The sequence below is a fragment of the Equus asinus genome, unplaced genomic scaffold, assembly GCF_041296235.1.
Source record: "Equus asinus isolate D_3611 breed Donkey unplaced genomic scaffold, EquAss-T2T_v2 contig_256, whole genome shotgun sequence".
Lineage (NCBI taxonomy): Eukaryota > Metazoa > Chordata > Mammalia > Perissodactyla > Equidae > Equus > Equus asinus.
The window spans coordinates 10,001-20,499 of NW_027224912.1; the positions used below are offsets into that span (position 1 = coordinate 10,001).

The following is a 10,499-nucleotide window of genomic DNA, read 5'->3' on the forward strand; positions in this document are numbered from 1 at the left end:
CCCGGGGCAGCCGCCCTGCCGGGTCGACCAGCTGTCCGGCCCGGACTTGGTCCCCGGACTGGGGCGCGCGGGTCGACCAGATGTCCGCGCCGAGCGCCGCGGGGACGCGGGGCTCTCGGCGGCCTGGGTGGGCTCCCCGGCCTCCGTCGGCTCCAGAGACCCCGCGGACTCGCGGGTGCGGCTCCCCGGTGGCCGACGCCCTGCCGGGTCGACCGGCGGCCGGGGCCCGGGCCCGGGCCCGGGCCCGGGTTCCGGCGGCGGCGCGGGTCGACCAGATGTCCGCGCGGGGCGCACGCTCCTCTCGGAGCCCCGAGGGCTACGCGGAGGCCGCGGACGAGCAGCCGCGAGGCCGCCGGGGCCGCCGCCCTGCCTGGTCGACCAGCTGTCCGGCTCGGACTTGGTCCCCGGACCGGGGCGCGCGGGTCGACCAGATGTCCGCGGCGCTCGGGGCCGGGTCCCGGGGCTCTGGGTGCTCTGGGTGCTCTGGGTGCGCTCCCGGCCCTCTGTCGGCTCCGAAGGCCCCGCGGACTCGTAGCCACGGGGTCCGGCGGCGCGCGGGTCGACCAGATGTCCGCGCCGAGCGCCGCGGGACCGCAGGGCGCTCGGCCTTCTCGGAGGCTCGAGGGCTCCGGCGACCCGGCGGACGAGCAGCGGCGAGGCCGCCGTGGCCGCCGCCCTGCCGGGTCGACCGGCGACCCGACCCCCGTGTCTCGGGGGGGGGGGGGGGGCGGGTCGACCAGATGTCCGCACCGAGCGCCGCGGGGCCGTGGGGCCGCGGGGCGCTCGGCCTTCTCGGAGCCCCGAGGGCTCCCTGGAGGCTGCGGACGAGCAGCCGCGAGGCCCCCGGGGCAGCCGCCCTGCCGGGTCGACCGGCGGCCCGGCCCGGACTCGGGCCCCGGGTCCCGTGGCGCGCGGGTCGACCAGATGTCCGCGCCGAGCGCCACATGGCTGCGGGTCGCTCCGGCTTCTCGCAGTCCCGAGGGTTCCGCGGGCACGTAGCTGCGAGACCCGGGCGGCTGCCCTCCGCCCGGCTCACGGGGCGCTCGTGTCCATCAGCTGGTCGTGCGGAAATCCCGTGGTTGGCCTCCCTCCCTCCCTCCCTCCCTCCCTCCCTCCCTCCCTCCCTCGTCCAGCCGCCACGTTTTCGGGGTTCGTGCGACTGGGATGAAATAGACCTTCCCAACGTCAATCGGAGATCATCCATCATACCTCTCGAGTCCCCAAAAGCCAAGAAACACGCCAACCAAAACGCTTTTATTATGCCAACGGTTCCCGTTTTCATTCCTATCGTTTAGGGAGGTTTGGTGGCAGCAGCGGCCGAAAGCAAAAGGAAACCCGAGGAAAGCGGCTCCATCCACCAGGGCTGTGTCTCATCGGTGCCGACGCAGGAGGGACGGGCTTCGTTCGTTCGTTCGCTGCGGCCCAAATTCCCGGGCCGCCCGAGGACCGCTCGCACCGGCCCGAGGGAGGGAGCCCCGGCAGGCAGGATGCCTCCGGGGAAATGGCCAAGTCGACCGCGCGACCCACAACCCGCCCGACTGGGGGCGAGAAGGAGCATGGAGGAGGACTCCGTCCCCTAGTCGGCAGACGGCCCCGGGACAGGGACGTTCGCCAAAACCTCCCCAAGGCCGCTTTCCGTGACCGAGTCGGCCTCCCCGCCTGTACTCGTCCCGGCCCGAGAAACGAGACGCGGGGTGGATCGGGACCAGGCCACGCACCAGGCCGGCCGGCGCGCCATCCTCCCTCCCCCGACCTGACCTGACCTGGACGAACGCCTCCCCATCGCCCGCCCCCGCGAGGCTGATCCGTCCGGCCGGTGAGGAGGCCGCTTGTCGGGCGCCACCTGCTGCCCGGCATCCTCTTATATAGTGTTCGAGGAGGTCGACCAGGTGGCCCGGCCTGGATTGGGGGGGGGGGGGGGGCGCGGGGTGCGGTGTCCCGGGCGGCGGGGGACGGGGGGGGGTAGGAGTGGAGAGGGAAAGGTGGGCGTGGAGAATGCCGGGGTCGGGGGTCGGCGCGGGGCGGGGCGGGAGTTGGGGATGGGGAGGGGCGGGAGGCCGTCTGGACATGGAGGGTCGGAAGAGCGGTGGTGACAATGATTTTCATTATCATTTAGAAAGAAGAACGTGGACTTCTTTAGAGGAGTCCTTTGAATAGCTTCTCCATTTAGTTAACATACATCCAAATGGAGGTCGGGAAACTTGGGTCCTGTTAACATATGGATGGAAGTGGAAAGAACTATCGCGATGACCGTCCTTGTGTTTCTTTTATTTTTTCTTTCTTCCTGCTCCCCAAAGCCGCCCCCCCCACCCCCGCCCCGCCCCGCCCCGCCCCGCCCCGTCCCGTCCCGTCCCGTCCATAGTTGTAGGTTCCAGTGGTAGGTCTTTCGCGTTTCTGCTATGTGGGACGCCGCCTCGGCGTGGCTTGAAGGGCGATGCTGGGTCTGGGGCTGCGCCCAGGATCCGAACCGGTGAAAACCTGGGCCGTCGAAGCCGGGGGCCGGGGTGGGGGGCGCTACTTGACCGTTCGTCCACGGGCTCGGCCCCCGGCCCCTTGTTTTCTAGGGAGAGAGACAGAGAGACCCGATCCATTTTCCCTTGGCCTCTAAAGCGTGCGTGTGGTCGAAAGGCGACAGAGAGAGGGGTTCTGGTCCAGAAAGCCCCGACTGCGCCGCCGCGGGGATCGGTCGGTTCCGCCCGAACCGTCCGAGTCGGAAAGGAACGGACAGCTTTCCTCCTTTGGGCCCCTGACTTGGGACCGACAGGGGAAGAGGAACAGGCCTCTCTCCCTCACACCCTGGCCCCTTCCTCCAGGACGCCCTCCTTCTAGTCAGCCCGCCTCTGGCTTTTCCACACGCCGACGACCGCTCGTCGGCATGGACCCACCTTCCTTGGGGGACACCACCACACGACTCTCCCACTCGTCTGCCTGCCTTTCGTTGGCGTCGCTGCCAAAGGCGAGGGGTAGGGGTGGCGGTGGCAGGGACGGCAGGGGCCCAGCGGCTCTCTGGCGGGTGAGGAAGTCTTGCTGGTTCTCCTAGGTCGGTGATCTTTCTCGATCTCCACACACATTCTTCGTTTGGGGAGCCAAGAGACGCCCTCTGAGGAATCCCTATGGCCAGGGTCGATCACTTACTCGCTCACTGCCTCGGCCTCGGCCTCGGCCTCTGTCAGTCTTGTCTCTCTCCCTCCCTCCCTCCCTCCCTCCCTCCCTCCCTCCCTCCCTCGTCGGTCTCTGTGTGTGGACGTCTAGGTGGAGGCGAGGCAGGGAGGCCACCCACCCACCTACCTCGTGGTTTACCACACGCTCTACACGGAGGTAGAATTCCCATCCCACCGAATCCATCCTTTCCACGGGGCACAAGCCAGTGGCCTTCGGGAGTCTCTCTCCCCAAGGTGGCGCATCCGTCATGGCTATCTATTTCCAGAAGGTTTCCGTTTCCATCCCCTCCCCCCGAAAGAAAAAACGGCCCCACTCCCGGATCTGCCCCACCACGATCACCACCACCGCTGCCGCCGCCGCCGCCGCCGCCGCCATCTGCTGTCGCCCTCTAGGGTTGGACCGTTCTAGCTCTCTCCTCTGTGTGGAATCGCAACGTAGGTCGCCTTGGATGTCTGGCACCTCTCACTTAGCAGAAGGTTTTGGAGGCTCAGGCTGGGCCACGCTTTGGCCCGGGTCAGTGTTCCGTTCCTCTGGACGGCTTCCTCGTTTTCCACGAGAAGGAGCCGTGAAGACGGAAAGGAAGGGCGGATGGATGGCTTTTCCCGTGCTACCGAGTCCCTCTCCCCTTTTCCCCAAAGCGTGAGGGGCGGTCGAGAGGATCGTCTCTGATGACAAAAGTCAGAGGCACCCCGGGTCAGACACCGTGCGAGGCGTTGGTGTGTTCTCGAGAGGAGAACACGTCCCCGTCAGCGTTTCCTGTCGTTCTCGTTCCGAAAGGATTCACGCGCCACCCCGTCTCCCTCAAGGTCTTAGGGCTGTCGTGCTCCGCAGCCGTCACGTGTCGTGGATCCTGGGCACCACCACGCCACCCCGCCCCCCCCCCCCCCCCCCCCCGCCATAGCTGTCGATCGCTATGTGGCACGCCTACGTTTGCCCAAAAGAGCAGTCCGATGGACAGCGTGGTGCTTTTCCCAGCAGGCAGGCAGGTGAGAGTCACCCCTCTAGAAGGTTTCCAAGCCCCGTTCCATTCTCAGAGGCAGCTCCTTTGGCCATCAAGGAGGCAGGCGATGGGGGTGGGGGTGGGGATGGGGATGGGGCAGGGGCCTCTGTCCCTCTGTCGCGGTAGAAATGATTGGGAAAGGAGGGACGATGGGCGTAGGTCGACCATCCTGGGCGGTGGTGCTTTGGGAGCTTTTTCTAGAAGAAGGAGCGAACGGCGTTCCCTGGGAAGGGAGGAAACCAGAGGAGGTCCCCCTCAGACCGACCTGGCACGAGAAGGACACACACTCTCTCTCTCTCTCTCTCTCCCTTTTCTTCCTGACTTGAAATCAGGAGACAAAACTCCCCTGCCAAAGGGGCCCTCCCAAAACGGGGAGTGAGGAAGACCTCCTTCTCTTCACGGCTGAAGTTCTCCCTGCCTTTCCTGGACGGGAAGGATAGCACCTACGCCCGCTGCCGTCGGTGACTTTTAGTCCCCCTGGAGAGGAAGAAATTCTTTCCCGTGGCCGAACCCTGGCGGTTCGTTCGTGCTGCAGAGGACGTGACCCTCTCTGACACACCCAGGAACCTCCTCGCTCCGGGTCGAGGAGAGGGAGTTCTGTTCTGTGGTTTAGAATGGTGCTTAAAAAGGGATGTCGCTTACAAAGGGTCCTCGTCCCCCTTCCTAAACCTAAACGGACGGCTCGGCTCGGAGGCGTGAGATACGTTTCGCATCCTCCTCGTCGTCTTCACTCAAAGTTTTATTGGAGTTTGGAAGATTTTATTTTTTGTCTTTCCTTTTTCTCCCCAAAGCCCCCCGGTACGTAGTTGTGTGTTCTTCGCGGTGGGTCCTTCTAGCGGTGGTATGTGGGACGCCGCCTCAGCGTGGTTTGATGAGCAGTGCCGTGTCCGCGCCCGGGATCCGAACGAACCGATGAAACACTGGGCTGCCTGCAGCGGAGCGCGCGAACTTAACCACTCGGCCACGGGGCCAGCCCCTTACTGGATTTTCAAAACAACTCCGGGGGCCGGCCCGGTGGCGCGGCGGTGAAGTTCGCACGTTCTGCTCCGCCGGCCCCGGGTTCGCCGGTCCGGATCCCGGGCGCAGGACCCGGCACCGCTTGGCGAGCCACGCTGTGGCAGGCGTCCCACCTGGAAAGTAGAGGGGGATGGGCACGGATGTCAGCTCAGGGCCAGTCTTCCTCGGCCGACAGAGGAGGATTGGTGGCAGATGTTCGCTCAGGGCTCATCTTCCTCAAAAATAAAATAATAAATCGATTCGATAAAATGTCAAATAACACAACCGCGGGATCACGCTTAGAGTCACCCTTGGCCCGATGATGCCACTCCCCACCCCCCCCACCCCCCTGCCCCCCACCATTTGGAGGTGCCGTCAGTGGGATTCGTTCCTGTTTGTCCATCTTTCTTCCTCTTTTTTTTTTTTTTTTTTAAAGACTGGCACCCGAGCTCATTGCCAATCTTTTCTTTTCTTTTTATTCCTCCTCCTTCTTCTTCTTCTCCCCAGAGCACCCCAGTACCTAGTTCTATATTCTCTTTGAGGGTCCCTCTGGTTCTGCCGTGTGGGACGCCACCTCAGCGTGGTTTGATGAGCGGTGCCGTGTCCGAGCCCAGGATCCGAACCTTCCAAGCCCCGGGCCGCTGAAGCGGAGCGTGCAAACTCAACCGCTCGGCCACGGGGTCAGCCCCTCCCTCCCTCCCTTCCTTCCTTCCTTCCTTCCTTCCTTCCTTCCTTCCTTCCTTCCTTCCTTCCTTCCTAAGGAGGAGGAGGCAGGCACTGTGTGAAGTCGCCAGTGAGTCTGTGGAAAGAGACGGAGGATTTCCCATGGGAAGCCGGGGCGGGGGACACGGACCGATGTCGTGCGAACTTGAAGGTGAAAGATCAAAAAACCCACACACGCCTAGAGCGGCGGGTTGCCCGTTAGGAGTTTGCTTGCCGGGCCCATAACGCAGGGCTCATCGATGAGCCAAACCGTCCGTGATCCTCAAGCAGTCTAGTAGGGTTAGAGAAAGGAGGGGGGCACTCTTTCTGCCCCAGATGAGGCGAGTTTCTCAGACAGCCACCCTGCCCCAACATCTTCCCTCCCTGCCTCCCGGCCCTTGGTGGACTGCGGCCTAAGGGTGGGGGAATTGAAGAAAGCCGTTCAATGGAAAAAAGCCCGAGGCCATGGGAGAGAGCTTCCTGCACTTGAATGAAGCCCTGACGCCAGGCCCATCGGAATGAATGGGCCTGACCTCCCCTCCCCCCTCCCCCCTCCCCCCTCCCAGGCTGGCGACTCGGCAGTGGAAGGCTAGGGGTTTCTTCCGAAATGGTGAACCGGCCCCCTTGTCCACAGGAAAACCACACACGGGTACAGCCTAGGCCGGATCTCAGGGTACAGCCTAGGCCGGATCTCAGGCCAAGTCGTCAGGGTGGCAAGATGATGGCGGATGAGAGGAAACTTGTTCTGGGACCGCACCGCCCCCCCCCCATCGCCTCTCTGGCTGAGAAGAGGGCTGGGGAGCGGTGAGGGTCAGGGGGAGAGTGGGGGCGGGGCCGGGACAGGGACCACCGGGCAGTAGGACGGGAGTAGCCCTGAGGCCTGCCTGCCTGCTTCCTTCCCTGCCGGCGCAGGGCTGAGAGAGGCACGGGGCACGCTGGCTCCTGCCCCTTCACTCATTCGGGAAGCCTCCTGTTGTTGCTCCTGAGGTGCCGGCTGCGGTGACAGACAGAGCAAAACTCCTCTCTCTGTCTATTTCTTCAAAGGCCCGAGTCTGAGCTACGACAGATTCCCCTGTGGCTCAACCCGCAACCTCCCATCCTGCCAGACCAGACCCCTTGTCTAAAAACCTCCACTGGAGGAGCTCTTCCACCTGACTCGGAAAGGAAACACCAGCCCCGCCTCAGCCTCACACCCACCACCACCACCACCACCCGCCCCCCCCCCCCCGCCCCACTCTCCTCCGGACCCAGATACCTAACAGAGGGAACAAAAATCCAAAAATCCTGCTGCTCTCCTTCTACCACCTCCACTTCAGAAGAGTCAGTCTCCCCCGAACACCTCAGACTCTGTGACTTCCCGCGGCCTCCCTTTCCCCGTCCCCATTCTCTCCCCGGACGGGCCCCATCTTACACTTGAACGACAGCTCCACCGCTCGGGGCAGCTGGACACGATGTCCCAAAGTGGCCCGGACGGTAGCCTGGTCGATTCCAAAGGACCCACGCACGCAGTCGGCCATAAACGTGGTGTGGAGATCGTGGACGTTTGCGGGCCTCTGATGAAATCGCTGCTCCGGGGACCCCGGCGTCTAGGACCCGTCTTCTCCGTGTTCTTCACACCGTTGCTCCTGGGCCGGTTATTCTCTTCCCTCTCACTGACCTTAACGTTTTGTCTCTGCCATTGAATTTTGACTGTGCGAATGTGACTTGCCGCTGTAGGGCTGCGTGGATCTCTCAGGCATCCTGCTGTGCCGTGCGGGGGGAGGGGGGGGAATCCTTGGTGGGTGGGTCGATAGACGTCCCTTTGGTTGTGCCCTGGAGGGGAGAGACAGAGGGGACGACTCAATCCACCACGAACGCTGATGTCGCTCCGATAAACCTGTAGCGGTGATTCTAGTTTATGGCCCGTGTCCTGAAAATAACTTCCCGAAGGGCCAGCCCGGCGGCACAGCGGTTAAGTTCGCACGTTCCGTTTTGTCAGCCAGGGGTTCGCAGGTTCGGATCCGGGGTGCGGACGTGGCGCCGCTTGGCGAGCCACGCTGTGGTCAGCGTCCCGCCTATCAAGGGGAGGGGGATGGGCACGGATGTTAGCTCGGGACCACTCTCCCGGGGCAAAAAGAGGAGAATTGGCAGCAGGTGTCAGCTCGGGGCTCGTCTTCCTCGAAAAATAAATTAATTAAATAAATAAAAACAACTTCCCAAACCTCTCTGATAACTTGAAGCTTTGAAGTTTTGCGAGGTGAAATCAGGTGATAAAAAAGTCCACGGACGGGGGCGGCCCCGTGGCCGAGTGGTTAAGTTCACAAGCTCCCCTTCGGCGGCCCAGGGTTTTGCCGGTTCAGATCCCGGGCACGGCACGGACACGGCACCGCTCGTCGGGCCGTGTGGAGGCGGCGTCCCACATGCCACAACTGGAAGGGCCCTCAACTAAGATAGACAACTATGTCATGGGGGGGATTGGGGGAGAAAAATCGGGAGGGGGGAAAAAAAAACAGAAACGGAAGATTGGCAACAGGCGTTAGCTCTGTGAGGGCCGATCTTCCTCACCCAAAAACTAAAGTGAGATGAAATCAAATAAAGCGAAGGAAAAGATAAACCTATGAAATCCCATGTTTCTAAAAGTGGCCAAGTGTTTAGAAATTGGCCAAGCGACGGAATGCTCATGGGAAGGACAGTTCCTAATTGCTGGCTTCTTAGTTTTCACCAAAATTAAGGTTCGTGAGGGTTAAAAAATCTACTTAACAAATGCGATGAAAGCCACTAGGCCGGCCCGGTGGCGCGCTGGTTAAGTGTGCCTGTTCCGCTTCGCCGGCCCGGGGTTTGCCAGTTCGGATCCCGGGGGTGGACGTGGCACCGCTGGGCGAGCCACGTGGTGGTAGGCGTCCCACATATGAAATAGAGGAAGATGGGCACGGAGGTTAGCTCAGGGCCAGCCTTCCTCGGCAAAAAGAGGAGGATTGGCAGCAGTTAGCTCAGGGCTCATCGTCCTCAAAACAAAACAAAACAAAACAAAACAAAAAGCCACTAAAAGTGAATATGGGAAACATCTTTGTGTTCAAGGAAAGTGAGATGGCTGCCTTCAGGCAAGAGGGCCTAAAAAGTAAAGATCGTTTTGTCTGTGAAAAGGTGATCAAAGTTTCATGGGGAAAATAATCTGAGAAAAAGGCCTGTTCGTGGTCAAGTGGCCTAAAATTGGAACGAGTGGACAGATAGAAATGGCGAGCGATAGGATCTATGGGAGTCTATGAGGAAGCCATTGGGTGTCGGCCTAATTCGGCCTGACAGTGTTTTTCGAAAAGGGCCTGACGTGGCCGTCGAGCACGCATCGCATCCTAGATCCGCTTTACACATTTCCTACGGCAAGAACCAATGCCCTTAAGGGAAAGGAGCAGCTTCCCCGTGCTCGGGCCTTTCCTTAAGGAGAGGCATCTTTCCTTAGGCTAGGAGCGGATGGTTGCGCTCACCTTTGACCATCCGGCTCCCCTGTGACCACCCAGGCCCAGACAACAGACCTGCCACCCAGCAGTGTCTGTCGATCGCTGTGCCGACAGAGCAGTCTCGCGACTATCATCCAAGGGACCTTTCGATCCTATGTGAAACGTCCTCTCTGGGGGTCTAGAAGCACTCTGTACACCCCACTTCCCGGGCACCCTCTCTTCCTTCGGGAAGAAAGGCCCCGGGCCACAGTCCTCACATTTTAGCTCAGAATAAACGCACCCCGATTTTCACGGATAGATTGGTTCCGGATTATTTCCGTCGACAGAATGGAATCAAGTCAATGAGTTTCAAGATCGGAGGGAAGCTGATGCAAAATCAGAATTTGTTTTTCTCACTCCCGAAAGGATACTTTTCTCTAACTTCTAGTCTCCTCCTGATAAAGACATTGGAAAAGGTTTCTCTTGACCTCTGAGGGAATCGACACCAAAGACAGAGATCCTCCATTTTGTCAGAATGATTTCCTAGGCCTCCAATGGAGGAGGCCTCCCTCGGACGGGAGCTCAGCTTTTGTTTTGCAACAGTTTTCCTCTCTCTGCTTGCCTTTAACATCTCCTTTCCCGTTCTTCTTTTTTGGAAGGGAAATACGTGCACCGCTGGGGAAAAAAAAAAAAAAAGAATTTTCTAAATGACCAAAGAAGATCTACGACTGTTGTTATTTTGGTTTCACGGAGCAGTTCCACGTCCACATTTACTCCATTTTAAACACCCACACACACTCACAGCACGGCGCTGTGAGGATGTCCCGGGGAACTCGATTTGTGGAGGGAATGGCTGTGAGGTCTCTGCCCCCCAACCCCCACCATTTGGGTGCTTCTGCTTGTTGATGAGGACGGGAAGCCCTGCTGAAATCCATATTCTTATCACCACACGTGCATCTGCACCCATGCTCCCCCCCGTGTGTCGTCTTTGGGCTTTGCTGTGGCCCCGTGCGGAGGGAGACCTGTTTTGTGTTGTAAACTTTTCCGCGGCCAAGCGGCTCGGTCCTTTCCTCTACGACTTGTGGGCTCTGTCTGTCCGTCTGCCTTAGAGAGACCCTCTGGGCCGGAAGTGACAGGCTGCACACAATTCCTGACAGACTGCGGACAATTCCTCCGTCGTCACGGTCCTTCTCTGATGACGTGCATGGTTTCGGTTTGACAGCGAC

At 60.8% G+C, this 10,499-nt stretch overlaps 1 long non-coding RNA gene across 1 annotated transcript; it reads right to left on the reverse strand.

The window, feature by feature from the left end:
* Nucleotides 1-4,906: 4,906 nt before the first annotated feature.
* On the reverse strand, nucleotides 4,907-9,948 carry LOC139043481 (uncharacterized). Its single transcript, XR_011500571.1, has 3 exons — nucleotides 9,575-9,948; nucleotides 7,272-7,672; nucleotides 4,907-5,394 (listed from the first exon to the last, which is right to left on the reverse strand). It is a non-coding gene; the product is annotated as an uncharacterized lncRNA (long non-coding RNA).
* Between the last annotated feature and the right edge of the window lie 551 nt (nucleotides 9,949-10,499).